Source organism: Eriocheir sinensis, chromosome 36, assembly GCF_024679095.1.
Source record: "Eriocheir sinensis breed Jianghai 21 chromosome 36, ASM2467909v1, whole genome shotgun sequence".
In the NCBI taxonomy this organism is placed as follows: domain Eukaryota; kingdom Metazoa; phylum Arthropoda; class Malacostraca; order Decapoda; family Varunidae; genus Eriocheir; species Eriocheir sinensis.
Window position 1 is genome coordinate 1,071,895 of NC_066544.1, and position 20,958 is coordinate 1,092,852.

A 20,958-nucleotide genomic window follows, 5' to 3' on the forward strand; every position below is an offset into this window, starting at 1 on the left:
GCAAATAAATCAATCTTTTGTATCTATTTACTGAGCAGTTCAGCAAGGAAGTAAATAATGTGAGGTTGTATATCAACTCTGCTATGCAATATTGGGTAACTGCAGCTAATTGGCGACTAAGTCAGTTTATGGAATATAACTTTGTGCAGTCAACCTCTTTTCATTTTAGTACATGACAATAAAGACCCCCTAAAAAAAATAAAGTTGGTGTGTTTTTAATGAAAATGGGATGTTACATTGGCATGGAGTAAGCTTGGGAATATCATGTACTAAAAGCTTTGAAGCACTGCCTTATAAATTGTTAAAAATAATATTTTGCACCTCAAACGCTGCACGTCATGGTAGAACACCCTCTGGTCTGATAAATAATTATGAAGCGATTTGATAATCATTGATAGTTGCTCCATAAATAGCCACTCAGTAATGAAAATATCTAATCCTATTTAGCCTGAGACTGATCTACATTAGATCTAATCTAACATACGTGTCAGTCGCTTATAAGCTTATTTATTTTCTGCTAACCTAGTGAATGACAGCGACTGGCATACGAAGAACAGTTTCACCGTGTTGATAGACTCATGGATTTCATATTTGCATATTGACCACACCAGCAGTGCCCCTTTATCATTTTAAATGTAAAAGAATGGTCAAGTTTGGTTCATGCTGTTGTCAATAAATTATCCTTTGCGTAGTTCAATGTCCATAAAATTTACACTAAGAGCGCATAATATTCTACGTAAATCACTAATATATTACTTGTCTCTATGCCTTTGCAGGGCCCAAAACGAAATGAGTGCGGTGGAACAAGGAAATGGAGGTGGCGGATGCAGTATCCCGGCTGTATTCTACTGACGGCTGACTGAGTCCAACAGCAATCAGAAGCCACCTCATGGACAACCAGTGCCCCTCATGGAAACAAATACCGCCCCACACACACACACATTAATTAATTTATTAATTTAATTATATAATGAACTACTTGTCTTCTCAGAGAGCCAGGCTTCATGGCCCGTCAGGTGGAGGTTTGAGCCACACTCGGTCGGGATTTTTCTGCTGACAAAGGAATGGTTATTGTCCCACCTTGAGCGAGGGGGGATGGGATATGTGGTGTGTGAGGTCTCAGCAATGCCCAGAGATTGACTGTAATGAGCCTTGCTCTTGTTGGAAGGGTACTTTCTGGCAATGACGAGTCCAGCTCGTGGTCAGGCCGTGGGTGAATTACCCCCCCCCCACACACACACACACACACACACACACACACACACACACACACACACACACACACACACACACACACACACACATTAATTTAATTTATTTTATTAATTTGATTATACATTATGGCGCCCAGCAGCCTTATACACAGGGCCGCCTATGTCGGGACTCTATAAAAGGACTCTTACGATACAACGGCCTGTTTTGAGAGAAATCTCAAGACACTTGTGACATCAAGATCAAGATCACGGGGCAATATTTAGCTGTTAATTTCTGTTTCCAATTAATACACAATATATTTTAATTTATATAGCCCCTATAATATAAACAACCTATTAAACATATATTTCAATCGTTATCTCACGAATTACCATGTATTTTAAAAGATAATGATCGTGCAATATTTCGGACACTGGGCTGGACGCTAGGATAATAATTATGACTAATTTTATGAGTCCCATACGATTTTTTTTTTTTACAGCAGAGGAGTCAGTTCAAGGGCATAAAAAAAGGTAACAAATGTTAAAAAAAAAAGCCCGCTACTTACTGCTCCTAAAAAGAGTTAGAGGAGTGTTCGAAAGATATGTCAGTTTTGGGAAGAGAGGTGTCCTGATACCCTCCTCTTGAAAGAGTTCAGGTCGTAGGCAGGAGGAAATACAGATGAAGGAAGATTGTTCCAGAGTTTACCAGCGTGAGGGGTGAAAGAGTGAAGATGCAGGTTAACTCTTGCGGAAGGGATTTGGACAGTAAAGGGATGAGCTTGAGTAGAAAGTCGTGTGTGGCGAGGCCGCGGGAGGGGGGGAGGCATGCAGTTAGCAAGTTCAGAAGAGCAGTCAACATGAAAATATCGATAGAAGATAGAAAGAGAGGCAACATGGCGGCGAAATTTAAGAGGTAAAGACTATCAGTAAGAGGAGGAGAGCTGATGAGACGAAGAGCCTTAGACTCCACCCTCTCCAAGAGAGCTGTGTGAGTGGAGCCCCCCCACACGTGAGATGCATACTCCATACGAGGGCGGACAAGGCCCCTGTAAATGGATAGCAACTGTGCGGGGGAGAAGAACTGGCGGAGACAGAACAGAACGCCCAGCCTCGAAGAAGCTGATTTAGTAAGAGAAGAGATATGAAGTTTCCAGTTGAGATTTTGAGTTAAGGATAGACCGAGGATGTTTAGTGTTGAAGAAGGTGATAGCTGAGTGTTGTCAAAGAATAGGGGATAGTTGTTTGGAAGATTGTGTCGAGTGGATAGGTGGAGAAACTGTGTTTTTGAGGCGTTTAAGGACACCAAGTTCTTCTTGCCCCAACCGGAAATAATAGTAAGGTCTGAGGCTAAGCGTTCTGCCGCCTCCAGCCTGGAATCATTTAGTTTCTGTTGGGTGGGTCTTAATATTCTATTAAAAGAAGTTGAGTAATGCAGTAGAGTCATCGGCGTAAGAATGGCTATGACAGTTCGTTTTCAAAGAAGATCATCAATGAACAAAAGAAAAAGAGTGGGAGATAGGACAGAACCCTGAGGAACACCACTATTAATAAGTTTAGGGGAAGAACAGTGACCGTCTGCCACAGCAGAAATAGAACGGTCAGAGAGGAAACTGGAGATAAAGGTACAGAGAGAAGGATAGAAACCGTAGGAGGGTAGTTTGAAAAGCAAAGATTTGCGCCAGACCCTATCAAAGGCTTTTGATATGTCCAGCGCAATAGCAAAGGTTTCACCGAAATGGCTAAGAGAGGATGACCAAGAATCAGTTAGGAAGGCAAGGAGATTACCAGTAGAACGCCCCTTGCGGAACACATACTGGTGATCAGATAGAAGGTCAGAAGAGGAAAGCTGCTTTTGAATCTTCCGGTTAAGGATTGATTCAAAAGTTTTAGATAGACAAGAAAAACAAAGCTATAGGACGGTAGTTTGAGGGATTGGAACGGTCACCCTTTTTAGGCACAGGCTGTATGAAGGCATACTTCCAGCAGGAAGGAAAGGTAGATCTTGACAGGCAGAGGCGAAAGAGTTTGACCAGGCAGGGTGTCAGCATGGAAGCACAGTTTTTAAAGACAATAGGAGTCACTCCATCAGGTCCATAAGCCTTCTGAGGATTGAGGCCAGAGAGGGCATAAAAAACATCGTTCTTAAGAATCGTAATAACAGGCATAAAGGAGTCAGAGGGGGGATGAGTAGGAGGAATATGCCCAGAATCGTCCAGAGTGGAGTTTTTAGAGAAAGTTTGAGAGAATAGATGTGACGGCGGTGCTGCTGTCAGGACTAAGGAGAGGAGGGAAAGATGAAGAAGTGAAGTTGGAGGAGATGTTTTTGGCTAGATGCCAGAAGTCACGGGAATAATTAAAGAAAGCAAGGTTTTGGCATTTTCTATTGATGAAGGAGTTTTTGGAAAGTCGGAGAATAGATTTGGCACGATTCCGGGCAGAAATGTAAAGTTCATGGTTAGCGGGAGTTCGAAGGTTCTGGTACCTTTTGTGAGCTGCCTCTCTATCTTTGACAGCACGAGAACAAGCGTTATTAAACCAAGGCTTTTTAGCATGAGAAGTAGAGAAAGTACGTGGAATGTATGCCTCCATTCCAGAGACAATCACCTCTGTGATGCGCTGAGCACACTCAGAGGGGTCTCTATCCTGAAAGCAGTAATCTTTCCACGGGAAATCGGAAAAGTACATCCTGATGTCGTCCCAACGAGCTGAAGCAAGATGCCAGAAGCAACGCCTCTTCGGTGGGTCCAGAGGATGTACAGGAGCGAAAGGACAGGATACTGAAATATGGTTGTGATCAGAGGAGCCCAATGGAGAGAACAGTTTGACAGAGTAAGTAGAAGGGTTAGAGGTAAGGAAGAGATCTAGTATGTTGGGCCGGTCTCCAAGACGTTCGGGAATACGTGTAGGGTGCTGAACCAACTGCTCTAGGTTATTGAGGAGAACAAATTTGTAGGCTTGTTCACCAGGCTGGTCAGTGAAGGAGGATGGAAGCCAAAGCTGGTGGTGAACATTGAAATCTCCTAAGATGGAGATTTCAGCGAAGGGAGAGTGGGTCAAGATGTGCTTCGCTTTAGAATTCAAGTAGTCAAAGAATTTTACATAGTTAGTAGAGTTAGGTGAGAGATAAACAGCACAGATGTATTTAGTAGTAGAATGACAATGAAGTCTTAGCCAGATGGTGGAAAATTCTGAGGAGTCAAGGTCGTGGGCACGAGAGCAAATGATGTCGTTGCGCACGTAGGCGCAACATCCAGCTTTGGATTTAAATTTAGGATAGAGATAGTAGAAGGGTACAGAGATTGCTGTCAGTAGCCTCCGAAACCTGTGTTTCGGTGAGAAAGAGAAGGTGAGGTTTAGAGGAGGAGAGATGGTGTTCCATAGAATGAAAATTAGAAAGAAAACCGCGAATGTTGCAGAAATTGAGAAGAAAACGGCTCGAGGAGTTATCAAGACACCTCTTAGGTCGGCAGCCAGAAGGGGAGTCCTCTCCGGGGGAATTTGTGATCCCCCCCAGGCGGGCACTCCGAGGCATGGTTATTGAACGCCTTTTGAATTTTGAATTTTGGGAAAAGGTGTGTGTTGTGTGAATGTAGTGTGGTGTGAGTAGAAGAGGATTAGTCTTTAGAGAGCATACTGAACTACTCTCTGGTGTTCATGAGACAATAGGGAAACGGTTAGTGAGGTAATGGGAAGGGTCTTTGGTGGGCTTCAGCCCCCTCCTTACTTCCCATATATACCTCACCGGGCGCGGCTTGCGCCCGTTCGGTAGGTGTCTTCCTACATACTCCAGCCAATGACAGAAAACGTCTCCTCCGTATGACACCCATAACTTCTTATTATAAGTACGGCCCCAGGTGGGCTCTGCAAGTGCATATAAAGGATATCTTAATAATTTACTGTATGTAAATAATGATTAATAATCGAAATAACATGAAATAGTAAATAATAACTGTTGAATGTGATGCTAGGCTATTAAGAATATTAGGCTACCCATGCTGTTTACATGCAACACATCAAAATTCCTTATGTATAGACACTTGAAGAGTCGGATGTCACTTTATGTATCTGAATGAGATGAAATATGGGTATCTGAAAGGCTATGAATCGTTCGAGTATGATCAGACTATACTATTTGTATACAAGTTGTTCTTTCTTGTGCTTATATGGTAGGTTAGCGATGAAAATCGGCACGTTTACGGTTCATATAAAAAGACTTGAGGTTTTTTTGTATACACAAACATTCAAATATATCACTGAAAATATAAAGTTGATCTTCACGCAATCACAAACTAACAATGAGCAGGTGCCACATCTAAGTTCTCGAGTGGACAGACTTATCTCCAATTTCTACTGGTCACCATATGCATTTTTCCTAATCCTGTCCCCCCTCGTAACTTCACACGCCCATCTCAGCATCCTCATTTCTGCCACATCCAGCCGCCTTTGCTCAGTTGTCCTCTTCACTTGAATGACTTTCAATCCATACGTCATCATTGTATAATTTTATCTTGCCTTTCACCACGAAAATTTTCATATGCCCGAGTACAACTGCTACATCCTGCCAATTTTACATCCTGCCTGAATCTTGCTACTCATTTATCGGTCAGTGTCACCACTTGCCTCAATCTGCACTACCTGGTACTTTAGGCGATTCGCTTGACCCAGTCTTGCCCCTTGCATCCATATTTTTGAAGCTACTTCCTCCTCTGGTCCACCACACACAATGTACGAGTATCCCGTCTTCATTCTGTTCACTTGAATTCTACAGGGGGCAAGAGAGAGAGAGAGAGAGAGAGAGAGAGAGAGAAATTTATGCAGCCTTTTTGCTATTGCATATTTGAGCAACACAATAGTGACATTATTATTCACGCCGGAAAGAACGGCGTGACGTGACGTCTCAAGGTTCCTCCTCCCTCTCCTCCTCCTCATTTGGTTCCTTCATTTCTACATTCTCCCCTCCACGTTAAGCCTCTGCACAAGCCGTCTCACCCACCTTAAATTCTCTCTCTCTCTCTCTCTCTCTCTCTCTCTCTCTCTCTCTCTCTCTCTCTCTCTCTCTCTCTCTCTCTCTTCAGTCCTCAACAGACCTTTCGTGTTATGTATATCCGCATGCCTGCATATATATATATATATATATATATATATATATATATATATATATATATATATATATATATATATATATATATATATATATATATGTGTGTGTGTGTGTGTGTGTGTGTGTGTGTGTATAGTACAATCTAAAATATTTATCCTTTTAACACACACACACACACACACACACACACACACACACACACACACACACACTTATCAAAATAGTTCTACGAATAGGAAAAAAAAACAATAACAAAGTATTAAGGAAGTTGACGTATACCTACACCTCTTAAAGTCGAACAAATTTCATTTACAGGTGATTGTTTTTGTTCTGTGAGTCTTCCTCCTCCCATACTTCTTCCTTTTAAATGAATTCTGACTGTAGCTTGGAAAAGAGTATTACTGCCACGCTTGCTACTATCCACACATAAGTTTCTTTTGCCACATTTGTATTACACTCTGTAGTATCCTAAACCTACACACCTATCACTCAACCACTATACCTGATTTGGTCTATAGGAAACAAGGTTTCCTAGTCGCAGAATATGTCGCCTCAGATGCCTTTATGTTTCGAGAATGTAACGGAAATACGATAAAAACACAGTTGATGGAAGAATTATAATATTTCCACATCCTCCACGTGCATTAACATCTAACAATACGATTGTAATTGACTTGTTCACTAAATATTTATAATGTATGATCGGAATATGTTCATTTACCTTTTCGATAATGGTAATTTCGGTTCAACATAGATGTATTTTCTAATTATTTAATAGGTTTTAGGGACTGGTATTAAAAATATATCTATAATAATCTATAGGCTATGAGAGTCTTGATAGTTATTTTTTTCAGAAAAAAAATCCACTGAAGAGAGGAATAACTATATGAACAACAGCGGCTAAAAACTATATCGTGACCCCAATGTAAAATCAGTGTCACCACCCGAAATACTCCAACTAGCCAGCTATTAGAGGTCAATGAAGAATGTAGTGTAGAGGCTTGGTTTACGGCGGGCAGTGCAACACTTGTGACCACAGAGGTTCGGTCATTTGAGTCGTTTTGTGATGGAACCAAAGATCCTCTTAAAGTTGGGACCTCGCTGGCGGGTGATCACAAAGGGGGAGTCGCCGCTGATGCCGGCTGGGAGCACCACCAGTCGGCCAACGGGAGACCCTGACCCTCCCACTGTGTAGCCTGGATTCGGTGAGGGAGGAGACGGGCGGCGGGAGGGGATCTGGGGGACGGCGGAAAGGGAAGGGTAGCCAACCTTCACTTCATCCACTGCGACAGAAGTGGCCACGACCTTGGCGCCCTCCGGTCTGACAACCGGCAGCACCTTATGAGGCGGCGACCCGTCGGGTGACTCAATACCGGCGCTAAGAGAGCCACCAGCCAGCGGGCTGGGGCCCCAGGTAGCTTTCCCTGGGAACATTCCGACGCTGTTTTGACCACCACCGCCGCTGTATTGGAAGGACGCCGTGGATGCCTGAGCACTGAGCATAAATGCCACAACCATGGCCAACACAACTCCCTGTCGGAGAATGCAACTGTCTCAACACATGGAGGAGGAGGAGGAGGAGGAGGAGGAGGAACAGGAGGAGATGGAGGAGGAGGAGGAAAAGGAGGGGGAAGAGGCAATCTCAGTGTCAACATACTGAGCCCATCAATTATACAATATATATATATATATATATATATATATATATATATATATATATATATATATATACATATATATATATATATATATATATATATATATATATATATATATATATATATATATATATATATATATATATATATATTTATATATATATATATATTGAACATTTGTGTGAAATGCTTGAAACATGAGTGTTGAAATGATTGTGACAACAGTATCCCCGAGGCTAAAATTTTATTTTACCATAACATATGCTAATGGATATAGACTTTAATTATAATATAACTACGACAGGCAGCCCAAGTGCGCGATTTACCCTTGACCCAAGGCGTCGCTTAGTAGTCGAGTGGCGGCACATCTCGCATCCACACCTGTTGGAGGAAAAAATACATGTGGAACGGAGGTAATGATGAACTAACCAATATATATATATATATATATATATATATATATATATATATATATATATATATATATATATATATATATATATATATATATATATATATATATATACATATATTAATAACATCTTCAGACTAAATTTAGTCTGAAGATGTAATATATATATATATATATATATATATATATATATATATATATATATATATATATATATATATATATATATATATATATATATATATATATATATATATATATATATATATATATATATATATATATATATATATATATATATATATATATATATATATATATAACTATATATATATATATATATATATATATATATATATATATATATATATATATATATATATATATATATATATATATATATTAGGGATGTAGCGAAACCAAAATTTTGACCGATACCGATACCGATACCCCAAGATTTGACCGATACCGATACCGATACCTGTGCACTGATTTTTTTTATACAACAATTCCAGCAGCTAAAGGGCAATATCAAATGTTAAGAAAAAAAAGACCCATTACTCGTTGTTCCAATATATGTAGAAGGGAAGTGTTAACTCCCCCCCCCAAGGGTTTCGACAAGAGGCGAGGGAGGAGGCGCCTCGTGAGGTCTAGTTGCCTCAGCTAGGTTGGCTTTATCTTAATTGCCGTATATTTAGGCAGAAGACTGAAGAAATCCCCAGACCTTGGCAGCGTGCCCCGTTGCAGGGCGATCGTCTGACCGACTGAGGCAGGCAAGTGAGGCGAGTGGAGGGACTCCGCCAATCCCGCGCCGAAGCTACTAGTGCTAAACCTGTATTGTACGCGTCCGAGGTACCAAAGGTTATACTGTATACTAAGTATTATATACCTTTTATTCAAAGTAATATGAATCTTATCGTTTAAAGTGATGAAAATTAAATCGAGGGAAATTCCAAAGTATCATGATACTAGATAATTACACCTTTCTAATCTTTTTTCAACAATTTAGAAAATCCAGTTTCTATTGAACAATTTTTTTTAAGAGTGACATGCGATGTACAAAACTTCTTCAAGTGTCGGTATTATCGGCAGAAAATCAGCCGACACCGATACCGATACTCTTAAAATGTGCCGATACCACCGATACCGATACCGATACATCGGTACATCCCTAATATATATATATATATATATATATATATATATATATATATATATATATATATATATATAACTATATATATATATATATATATAACTATATATATATATATATATATATATATATATATATATATATATATATATATATATATATATATATATAACTATATATAACTATATATAACTATATATATATATATATATATATATATATATATATATATATATATATATATATATATATATATATATATATATATATATATATATATTTATATAACTATATAACTATATAACTATAACTATATATATATATATATATATATATATATATATATATATATATATATATATATATATATATAGATATATATATATATAACTATATATATATATATATATATATATATATATATATATATATATATAGTTATATATATATATATATATATATATATATATATATATATATATATATATAACTATAGATATATATATATATATAACTATAGATATATATATATATATAGTTATATATATATATATATATATAGTTATATATATATATATATATATATATATATATATATATATATATATATATATATATATATATATATATATATATATATATATATATATATATATATATATATATATATATATGTATATATATATATATATATATATGTATATATATATATATATATATATATATATATATATATATATATATATATATATATATATATATATATATATATATATATATATATATATATATATCTCTCTCTCTATATCTCTATCTCTATATATCTATCTCTATCTATCTATATCTATATCTATATCTATATCTATCTATCTATCTAACTATCTAAATCTATATCTATATCTATCTATCTATCTATTTATCTATCTATCTGTTTATCTATTCATCTATCTATCTATCTATTTATCTATCTATCTATCTATCTATCTATCATCTATCTATCTATCTATCATCTATCTATCTATCTATATATATATATATATATATATATATATATATATATATATATATATATATATATATATATATATATATATATATATATATTTCATTATAGGTAATTGTGTTATCATTGTTACATAACACTGTCTAAGACATTATTTCCTTCTGCTGGCTTATTAACCAGTTATTTTAAAACAACCTCAATGAAACTTTCTGATTGTAGGCCGCCCTTAAAGTTATTCCGGTCAGTATTACTGTGATTAAAGTCACCCTTAATACATACTGTTAGGCCCCAGAAAAGCCGAAAGCAATGACAAACGAAAGCATAAAAACTGACCAGAAATATAACAAGAAAATAGATAATGGGGGAAAGAAAAGGGCACGACGAGAAGGCAAACCAGACGTAAACATTAAGCCTAAGCAGACAGGCCAGCTCATTAAATAGTGAGGGGAAAACAAACAAGGGACAATGGGAAAAACAGATAATGATCGGTTCATGAACATTTGTCAGTGTGCCCGAAACAAGATAGGTGGAAGCACACATAGCCAGAGGAAGTGGCTAGAAAATGTGTGGCAAAAGCAATACCTATTCCCATAGACTGAAAAGTGAAATGGATGTGGCGACATTTTAAAAGTAAATAACAGAGCAAAAAAGTGAAAGTGGGTGTGTTTTCAGAGATTATAACGAATAGCATAAAAGTAAATAACATGCGTAGTCACTGCCAGACCGAGTCGGGGCAATGGGCGTCGTAAGAAATATAGGCGAGTGATTATGTGAAAAAAATAGGCGTAAAAAGTGTATTTGCCCTGCTCCAAAGCAAAGAGATGTGTCGGGTAGAACTATGTAATTTAAAGGGGGCGGCTACGGGGTATTTTTCGAGGAATACATTAAAAATCGGATTAGTAGAGGTTTCTAGCTCAAAAGGCCCTTGAAAGGGTAAATTGCCGTGTGGTGGAGTTTGTTTTCGTAAAATTAAAACCCCTCCCCACTGGAGACCATTTTTAAATGTTCCGCGCTGTTGCGTCATAGCCAGACAAACGTGTCAACATATGCAGTATCATTCAATGCTTGTATATACGTAAAATTGCATTAGAATATTTTCTTCTCAGTAAATTGTGCCACATGTGATCCTCACATTCCGCGCAGCCCGCTGGGCTGGGAGAAGGGAGGAAGCGGCGAGCCGCTCGGCACAGCAGTACCTCGCACGACACAAACGAGTGAGGTGCGTTGCAATTTTCCCTCCTTACAAATGATTTTACAAGCAACCAGAAAAAGCTACAAACACTGTTCGAGAGACAGAATTGTCCAGTACGGTCATGTAGGAACACCTTGACCTGCACCCTCACCATTGATTAATTAAAACTTTTTTTGTAAAGGGGGACCAGACTCCTTATCATTCTCCAGTAAGTCAACAAGGTAGACACAATAATATGTGAAAATTTCATGCTAATCAGATAAACACAAATGGCAAGACAGGAAGAAATGGAAAAAAATCTTTAGGAGCCAATATCTCGAAAAGTAGTATTTTACACTTCAAAAAAATTCACAATCGGTAAAACGTCTGACCGACTTTTGTTAGGTATCATTTAAAACTACAACTAAAGGACAATTTTTGCCAGCTATAAAATTTGAAAAAATGTCAAAAGAGAACGGGACACAGAGTGGAGAAAATCATTAGTCACAAAAAAATGTAATTTTACTTTTTCGAAGACAAAATAAAAAATCAAAAAAATTCTAGCTGGGAAATGTAGATAGGTAAACAAAGTTTCTATGATATTTTTTCAAAGAGATTAACTGAAAAATAAAGTGTGAAACAAAAAGAAAAAAAAATACGCTTTGTTTGAGTCTCTCCTAAACTTCACCCGAATTTAATGATATTCACAGAATATCGTACCTTTACACCTACAAATAACATACTAAAACTTCAAAGCTATTGGACGAACCATATGCGCAGGAGGACCCCTCGTAGCCCCCCCCCCCCCCCCCATCAAAATTAAGCAGAAATCCATCCATTCCTACAGCAAGCAGAAGCAGACTCAACCAGCCCATATGGCTGTTTTGATAACCTTAACCATGGTGGACTCTAAAGGCAAGGCTTGACTATACAAATTATCGGGCTGGAGATTTCTAGTGTAGGAAACGTGTGGTAGGACCACTTATGTAGTGATTACTTTGTTTTGGTGTTAAGAAGTGAGATGGAGAACCACTGCTTGTGGTATGATTTGAGTTTGTGTGACTTTTCTAGGCTATAGCTAACAATTTTTATTGCGTATATTTGCCATGATAATATTAATATGACGTCGTCGTATGTCTTGTAAAATAAATGTAAGATAGTTTTTTTCCCTTGTTTTATTCCCGGACCTAGTCTCCATAACAACTTGAACTCGGATCACGTTACCAAGGATATGACACGGTAAGATTATTCAAAGCTTGATAATAGAAGGGTTTTAGTGTCATTATCCAACAATCAAGAATGAAATAACAAAAATGGACCCAAAGGTAAGGGCTACAAAAATACAGTAACATTTTATTTACAGTAGAGCTGCTATTACATGGAGACGATTTTGCTCCGGGACCCAGACCTTCGGCGAGCAACTTTCGGTGAGCTACCGAGGGAAGTATTACACGGGGATGCCACGTTCGATGGGCAATCTTGGAATTTGCTGTGCCAAATTTGCCTATTTCGGGGTTTGATAGGCTCCATCTGGCCAAAACATTACCATGAAATAAGATCTACACTGCCCATGGTGTCCCACACAGCCTGACACACCAGAACACTTCCTGCTTCATTGCCCAAGATTCCACTCCCTTCGCATCAGTTTCGATGCATCCCTAACCAGACTCTACATACACTGGCCAACTTCAGAGGACCTGCTGGGCAGCGACACTCAGCCTCAATATTGCTTTCCAAACCCTCAAGTGTACAAGGACCTTCCTCCAGAAGTCCTGTCAGCTTGACAGGATCTAGCCCCTGCCCTAGGAACATATCTTAACAACAACGACAGCTACAAGCAACCTGTACTGCTGAGGCTATAGGCCGTAGTCCCATGGCCTAACCAGTCCCTAAAACACTGAAAAAGAAGAAAGCACATGACAGTGTTCCCTTAACACTAACTGCCGGAAACGCAGTGGAAAATAGACAAATATGGAGTTAAATTTTAACGATCAAGATGAGCGATCTGAAAATATAGTTATTGTCAAATTATGTTGTAATAATTTTCAAGTTATGCTGTGGAGTTCGCCTGCTGCCGCGCAAGGGTAAGCCTCTCTTTACTTACGGAATTTATGAGTCCCAGAACTCGTAAACGCCACCTTGCCCATTCCAGCCGATTGTATCCTGCGAGCACACCTACTCTGGAAGAGAAGTTAGAGAGCGTTCCGGCAGTCCTACCACAGGTGAAAGCACGTGCAGTAACCTTACAGACTTTTCGTCACATTTTCTTAGTTCCCACTAAGACAAAAGTAATGAGCGGCCACAAGAGAGGTCAATTTCGGGAGGAGAGGTGTCTTGAAACACTCCTCTTGAAAGAATTCAAGTCAAAGGCAGGAGGAAATATAGACGAAGGAAGGCTGTTCATGAGTTTACCAGTGTAATGGATGAAAGAATGAAGATGCTGGTTAACTCTTGCATAAGGGGTTTGGAAAGTATAGGGATGGGCATGAGTAGAAAGTCGCGTACAGCGGGGCCGCGGGAGGAGGGAAGCATGCAGTTAGCAAGTTCAGAAGAGCAGTCAGCATAAATATATCGATAGAAGATAGAAAGATTTACATAGATTTACATAGAAAATCAGACCACACAGACCCCATGGTCCAGACTAGGTGGTCTGTCCTTAAAACTAAGTGATTTTACATTAATCAGATGGCTCCAAAACGTTGCTTTTCTACTCTAGTTAATATTAAGTTCAAGGAAGTGACGGTCGAGCTTGTTTTTAAAGGAGTCAATCGTGTTACACTGGACCACTGATGGTAGGAGCTTATTCCATTCTCGCACTACAACGTTGGTGAAGAAAAATTTGGTGCAGTCTGAATTTACTTGTCTACATTTGAGTTTTGTGCCATTGTTCCTCGTTCGCAAAGTGTCATCGATCATAAACAATTTTGTTCTGTCTACATTCGTGAAACCATTAAGTATTTTAAAACATTCGATCAGTTTTCCTCGGAGGCGACGTTTCTCAAGAGAGAACATGTTAAGGGTGGAAAGCCTTTCTTCGTAGGATTTGTTGCGCAAGGAAGATATCATTTTTGTTGCTCGACGCTGAACACATTCTAGTTTAGCAATGTCCTTTGCATGGTGGGGAGACCAAAACTGTACCGCATATTCCAAGTGGGGTCTGACTAATCTATTGTAGAGCGGAAGTATTACATCTTGCATTCTTGCATTCTTGCATTCTCTAGAAAGGCGAAGGGTGCGTGGAGACATGATCGAGGTTTATAAATGGATGAAGGGCTTTAATAAGGGAGACATTCATAAGGTTTTGTTGGTAAGAGAACCGGGTAGGACACGAAGTAACGGGTTTAAACTGGATAAATTCAGATTCAACAGGGACATAGGCAAAAATTGGTTTACTAATAGGGTGGTGGATGAGTGGAATAGGCTTAGCAGTCATGTGGTGAGTGCCAATACAATTGTCACATTCAAAAATAGACTAGATAAATTCATGGACAGCGATATTAGGTGGGGTTAGATACACGGGAGCTTAGGGTCAAAGGAGCTGCCTCGTACAGGCCTACCGGCCTCTTGCAGACTCCTGCGTTCTTATGTTCTTATGTTCTTATGTATCTTTATTCTTGAATAAAAAGTTTATTTTAATGAAGCCCAACATTCTGTTCGCTTTATTTGCTGCATCGATGCATTGATGTGAGAATTTGAGGTTTGACGCGATTTTAATCCCCAGGTCCTTAACGCATTGAACGCTTGTGAGTTTAACGCCGCGTATTTCGTAATCGAACTTCTTATTTTTTGTTCCAACTTGAAGGACCTGGCACTTGTCTACGTTAAAGGGCATCTCCCATTTTTTCCGACCTAGCTGAAATTTTGTGCAAATCCTCTTGGAGGCTTTGCCTGTCTTCGTCAGTGAGAACCGAGTTACCAATCTTTGTGTCGTCTGCAAATTTACTAATGCGATTACTGAGTCCAACATCCACGTCGTTGATGTAAATAATGAAGAGCACTGGGCCAAGAACCGAGCCCTGAGGGACGCCACAAGTGACTGGCACCCACTCTGAGTTAAATCCGTCAATCACAACTCTTTGTTGTCTGTTGCTCAACCAATTCGCGATCCATTGGTTTACTTGACCGTCAATGCCTATTTGCTTTAATTTATAAAATAATTTATGTTGTGGGACTTTATCAAACGCTTTCTGGAAATCAAGATAGACTACGTCCACTGATTTGGTTACGTCATAAATTGAGAAGAGATCGTTATAAAAGGTCAGTAGGTTTGACAGGCAGGATCTTTTGTTACGGAAGCCATGTTGTGAATCCCCAATTAATGAGTGGCTTTCGAGGTGACTCACAATTTTGTCTCTAATTATGCTCTCGAGTAGCTTACCTACAATTGAAGTTAGACTAATGGGTCGGTAGTTACCTGGTATTTTTTCGTCTCCTTTCTTAAAAATCGGTGTCACGTTAGCCTTTTTCCAATCCGAAGGAACGATGCCTTGTCGCAAGGACATATTGAATACGGTAGTGAGGGAGGAGAGTATTTCGCTCTTTGTTTCTTTAAGCAGTATAGGATATACTTTGTCGGATCCGGGACTTTTATTTGTTTTAAGTGAATGGAGAGCTTTAAGGACTTCATCGGTTGTTATTTCAAAATTAGGCAGTGCATGCTCGAAATTTACAATAGTACTGGTGTTGGTGGTAGCGAGAGGAAGACTGTTAGTATTAAACACCGAGGAAAAGTAATTGTTTAAGAGGTTTGCAATGTGTTGGGTGTCAGTCACTAGTGCACCGTCGCTGTTTGTTAAAGGTCCAATACCACTTTTGATCGCCTTTCTGTTGTTTATGTATCTGAAGAAAGATTTCGGATTATTTTTACAGTTGGCTGCAATATTTTATTCATATCTACGCACTGCCTGACCTACTAGTCTTTTTACTCGTCGCCTGGCATCATTATAAAGTCTAATGTTTTCGGGCGTGCTTTGTTCTTTCTTTAACCTGTAAAACAATTTTCTCTCATTGACTGATTGTTTAATTTCGCTATTAAACCACGGTGGGCTTTTATTAGTGTTAATTCGCTTCTCGCACAAGGGGACGAATGTGTTCTGCTGAGTGAGTAAGTGATTTTTAAAGCTTAGCCAGGCTTCCTCTACGTTGCCGTCATCTGATAGTTGTATTTCTGTTAGTTTTTGTCGGATTTCTACGAAGTTAGCTCTTTTGAAATTGGGCACCTTTACTTTATTTTCAGTCACTGATGATTGAGCTCTAATGTCGACGCGCACTAATTTATGATCGCAAGAACCGAGGTGTTCTCCTACCGTGACATTACTGACTAGGTTATCTTGGGTCGTTATAACAAGGTCGAGTATATTATTTTGTCGAGTTGGCTCAGAAACCATTTGGCTTAGATAATTTTCTTCTAGAAATTCGATCATTCTATGTGACTCGCCTTCTGTACCTTACAGTGTCGCCCAGTCGATATGGGGGAGGTTAAAGTCTCCTAATATCAGTGAGTCGTTGTTATTAAGTGACTGCCTTAAGACGCTGTACATTTCAAGGTCGTCATCGAGTGATTGCCCGGGAGGTCTGTAGGTGACAGATATATTTAAATTGACTTTTGCAATGTTTACTCGCACGCACAAATGTTCAACGTTACTGTTTCCCGGTGTTTTGTCAGTGGGTTGCAAATAGCTTTTGACATAAAGGGCGATGCCACCGCCTCTACGGTTTACACGATCTTTGTTGAAGAGTCTGTAGCCATCTATGTTGTATTCGGAACTTAAATCAATATTTGTGGTGTCGATAAATGTTTAGGTTATAGCAATTATGTCAAAATTTTCTGTTTGAGCAAGACATCTCAGTTCATCAAATTAGTTTCTTAGGCTACGCGCATTGAAACTAAGGATTTTTAAGTTATCTAGAGGCTTGGTAATAGAGATGGTGGTACTTGCGGGATCACGGTTACGGGTTTGTTGCGATGCACGGCGTCTATTTACACGGGCGGGGTGGAGGGACGTGGCCGTGACTCGTTTTTTGCTCGGATGACACGTACTGCTTCGTTGAGGAGCCTTCCGAATCTGGCTGCCCCGATGGGAGAAAGGTGCAATCCGTCCCCGTGGAAGAGCTCACTTTGTCCATAGAAATTGTCCCATGCGTTGAAGAACTCCACGTCAAGCTCCCTACAAAGAGTCTGTAAGCGGTTGTTTAGGCTGAAGGCCTTACTGAAAAAGTCGCTCTCCGCCCAAGTCCGTGGTAGAACTCCTGAAATCAAAATGTTAGGGGATTTAGACTTATACTGCTGGATGAGCCTACGGTACTTCTCCAGGAGTTCCTCAGACCGAGTCGTGGTGACGTCGTTCGTACCTGTGTGAATAACAAACAATGAATCATTAGTAGCCTGGGGGGAGATCTCCTGAAGAGCAGCAGTTATATCGTCGATCCCAGCACCAGGATAGCAATAGTTCCGTCTTCGACGAGGAACTCTGCCGCAGAACTCAACGACCTGCTGGCGAATCATGGAGTCACCCACCAGGAAGGTGCTCTCCTGCTCGTCCTCCTCCTCCAGAATGGCAAACCTGTTGAAGCAATGAACAGGATAAATCGCTTGTCTGGCTGGTTTGGCTCCTCCATTCACGACGGTGAAGCCATCATGGGCGGTGCCACTAGCATCCTCCCGTTGCGTGGTGTTGTCCGCTGGTGTCGACGGTACCGCTGAGGGCAAGGGGGCGGTTGGAGAAGGGTTTGGCACCACAGCAACGTTAGCCTGGATGAATTCCTGCAAGGAGGCAACAGTGCGAGAAAGCTATATTATTTTATTCTGACCTGCTTCAATCTTCTCTTCTTGCTTCTGCAGTCTTGTCTTGAGATGCTGCCTGGTGAGGGAAAGCTCTATTATTTTATTCTGGCCTTCTTCCATCTTCTCTTCCTGCAACTGCAGTCTTGTCTCGAGATGCTGTCTGGAGAGACACAGTCGACAGACAGCAGAACGCCCTGTAAAAAAGTGAGCTGAGAAGCTACCGTTACAAGTACTGCACTTCTTAGGCGCCATCTTAGCTGAAATGAAAGAGTTAAAAACACAGAGTGAAGGGGATTAGGAAAGGGGGTGAGGTGTATGAGAGGTAGTTTAGTAATGGAGGAAAAGTGAGAGAGAGGAGGAGCAGGAAGGGATGTGAGGTGAGTAAAGAGGAGGAAAGAGAGGCGGTGAGTGAGGTGTGTGAGATCAAGGAGGGTTAGGAAATAGGTGAGGTGAGTGAGAGGGAGTTTGGGAAAGGAGGTAAAGTGGGAGAGAGGAGGAGTAGGAAGGGATGTGAGGTGAGTAAGGTGTGTGAGATCAAGAAGGGTTAAGAAAGAGGCGAGGTAAGGTGGGTGAAGGGATGGGTAAATAGGATGTGAGGTAAGGTGAGTGAGGGGGGGGGGAGGGTTTATAAATATATGGAGGTGAGGGAGGAGTAAGATGGGCTAATCCTCTAGGTGATTTATAGTGAGGAGGAGCAAAAGGGATGTGAGGTGAGCGAGGGTGGGGGGCCTTAGGTGAGGTGAGGGAGAGGGGTGTAGGAAGTGTTAATCCTCTAGGGGATTTAAAGAGGGTGTAGTAAGGAGGAGCAGACTGAATCCTCAGGGAATTCAAAGGGTGAGTTGTCGACACACCCAAATCACGCGTGAAACACTCGGGAACACAACAACACACTCGGAACACACGAAACACTCAGAAACTCAAGCATAAGCACGATTAAACACCCTCAAGTCACTCGCAAAAACACCGGAAACACAACAGCACGCTCAAAACACTCTGAAACCCACGTAGAGCACTCGGAAACAACCAAATCACACGCAAAAGCACTGGAAACACAACACACTTGAAACACTCTGAAACCCACGCAGAACACTCGAAAACAGCCAAATCACACGCAAAAACACCGGAAACATAACAGCACACTCAAAACACTTTGAAACCCACATAGTACACTCGGAAGCAGCCAAATCACATGCAAAAACACCGGAAACATAACACACTTGAATCACTCTGAAACCCACGCAGAACACTCGGAAACAGCCAGATCACACGCAAAAACACCGGAAACACAAATCACAGAGGCAACCACAGGCAGACACACTCGCAGAAACCACAAGCGAATACACACTAAACACGTGTCGGGAAATTACAGGCAACACACAAAGTCCACAAGCGAGAACACACAAACGCACGTAAAAGCAAACGCAATCCCAAGAGCACAACGAAAACACAGGGTTGACAAGGTGTGAAGCGGGGGTAAGCGAGGCTGTGGAGCGCAGCGGGGTGAGGTCACGTCCGTCTCTCAGGAGAGGTCGGGTGTGAATGAAAGAGAGGCAACATGGCGGCGGACTTTTTGTTCATTTAATAAAATACTTGAAATTAGTTATCTTTCTTAACAATGCTTACATATGGCAGTGGTTAACATGTCTGGCCATAAATCATAGACATAAACACACATAAACATGTTTCCTTATGATGCTAAAATGCAATAACTCTCTCTACTCTTTGGTAGTAATGGTATGAAGAGGAGGAGAAGAAGGAGGTAGATGTGATGATGGTGATGATAATGTGTTGGGTTTGTGGTATAAAAAGGAGTTTGAGGAGGAAGAGGATGTTATGGTGGTGGTAGTGATGGAGGTTATGGTGATCGTTGTTGTGTTGAAGGTAAAATAAAGAGGACGAGAAGGCTGAGAAGGAGGAGGAGAAGTAGAAGAAATAGAAAGGAGGAGGAGGAGGAGGAGGAGAAGGACAAGGTGGAGGAGGAGGAGAAGGACAAGGTGGAGGAGGAGGAGAAGGAGGAGGAAGTGCAGGAGGTCGAGAGGAAGGAGGAAGAGGAGATGCGGAGGTGCCTACTTTAACAGCCACGAGGAAAATATTTAAACAAAAGGATGTTACTGGGTGAGCACACTCGCGCGCGAGTGTGTGTGTGTGTGTGTGTGTGTGTGTGTGTGTAAAAGAGAGAGAGAGAGAGAGAGAGAGAGAGAGAGAGAGAGAGAGAGAGAGAGAGAGAGGATTAATTAGATATTCAAAATGGTATTTCCAAATTTATTATGAAATAGATAAGAAATAATATTTAGTGTTTAGGACATACCACAGTATGTCGATTTACTATTATTAATTTTATTATTATTATTATTATTATTATTATTATTATTATTATTATTATTATTATTATTATTATTATTATTATTATTAGTTATTATTATTGTTATAATTGTTATTATTATTATTATATTATCATTATTATCACGTTTTATCAT

General features: G+C 39.8%; 1 long non-coding RNA gene across 1 annotated transcript in view; it reads right to left on the reverse strand.

The window, feature by feature from the left end:
- Positions 1-6,554: 6,554 nt before the first annotated feature.
- Positions 6,555-20,958, reverse strand: part of LOC127007605 (uncharacterized) — a 24,678-nt gene continuing 10,274 nt past the window's right edge. The window contains exons 2-3 of the long non-coding RNA XR_007760302.1: positions 8,282-8,336; positions 6,555-7,830 (exon numbers count right to left, since the gene is read on the reverse strand). This is a non-coding gene — a long non-coding RNA (uncharacterized LOC127007605). The remainder of the gene's footprint in view (positions 7,831-8,281; positions 8,337-20,958) is intronic.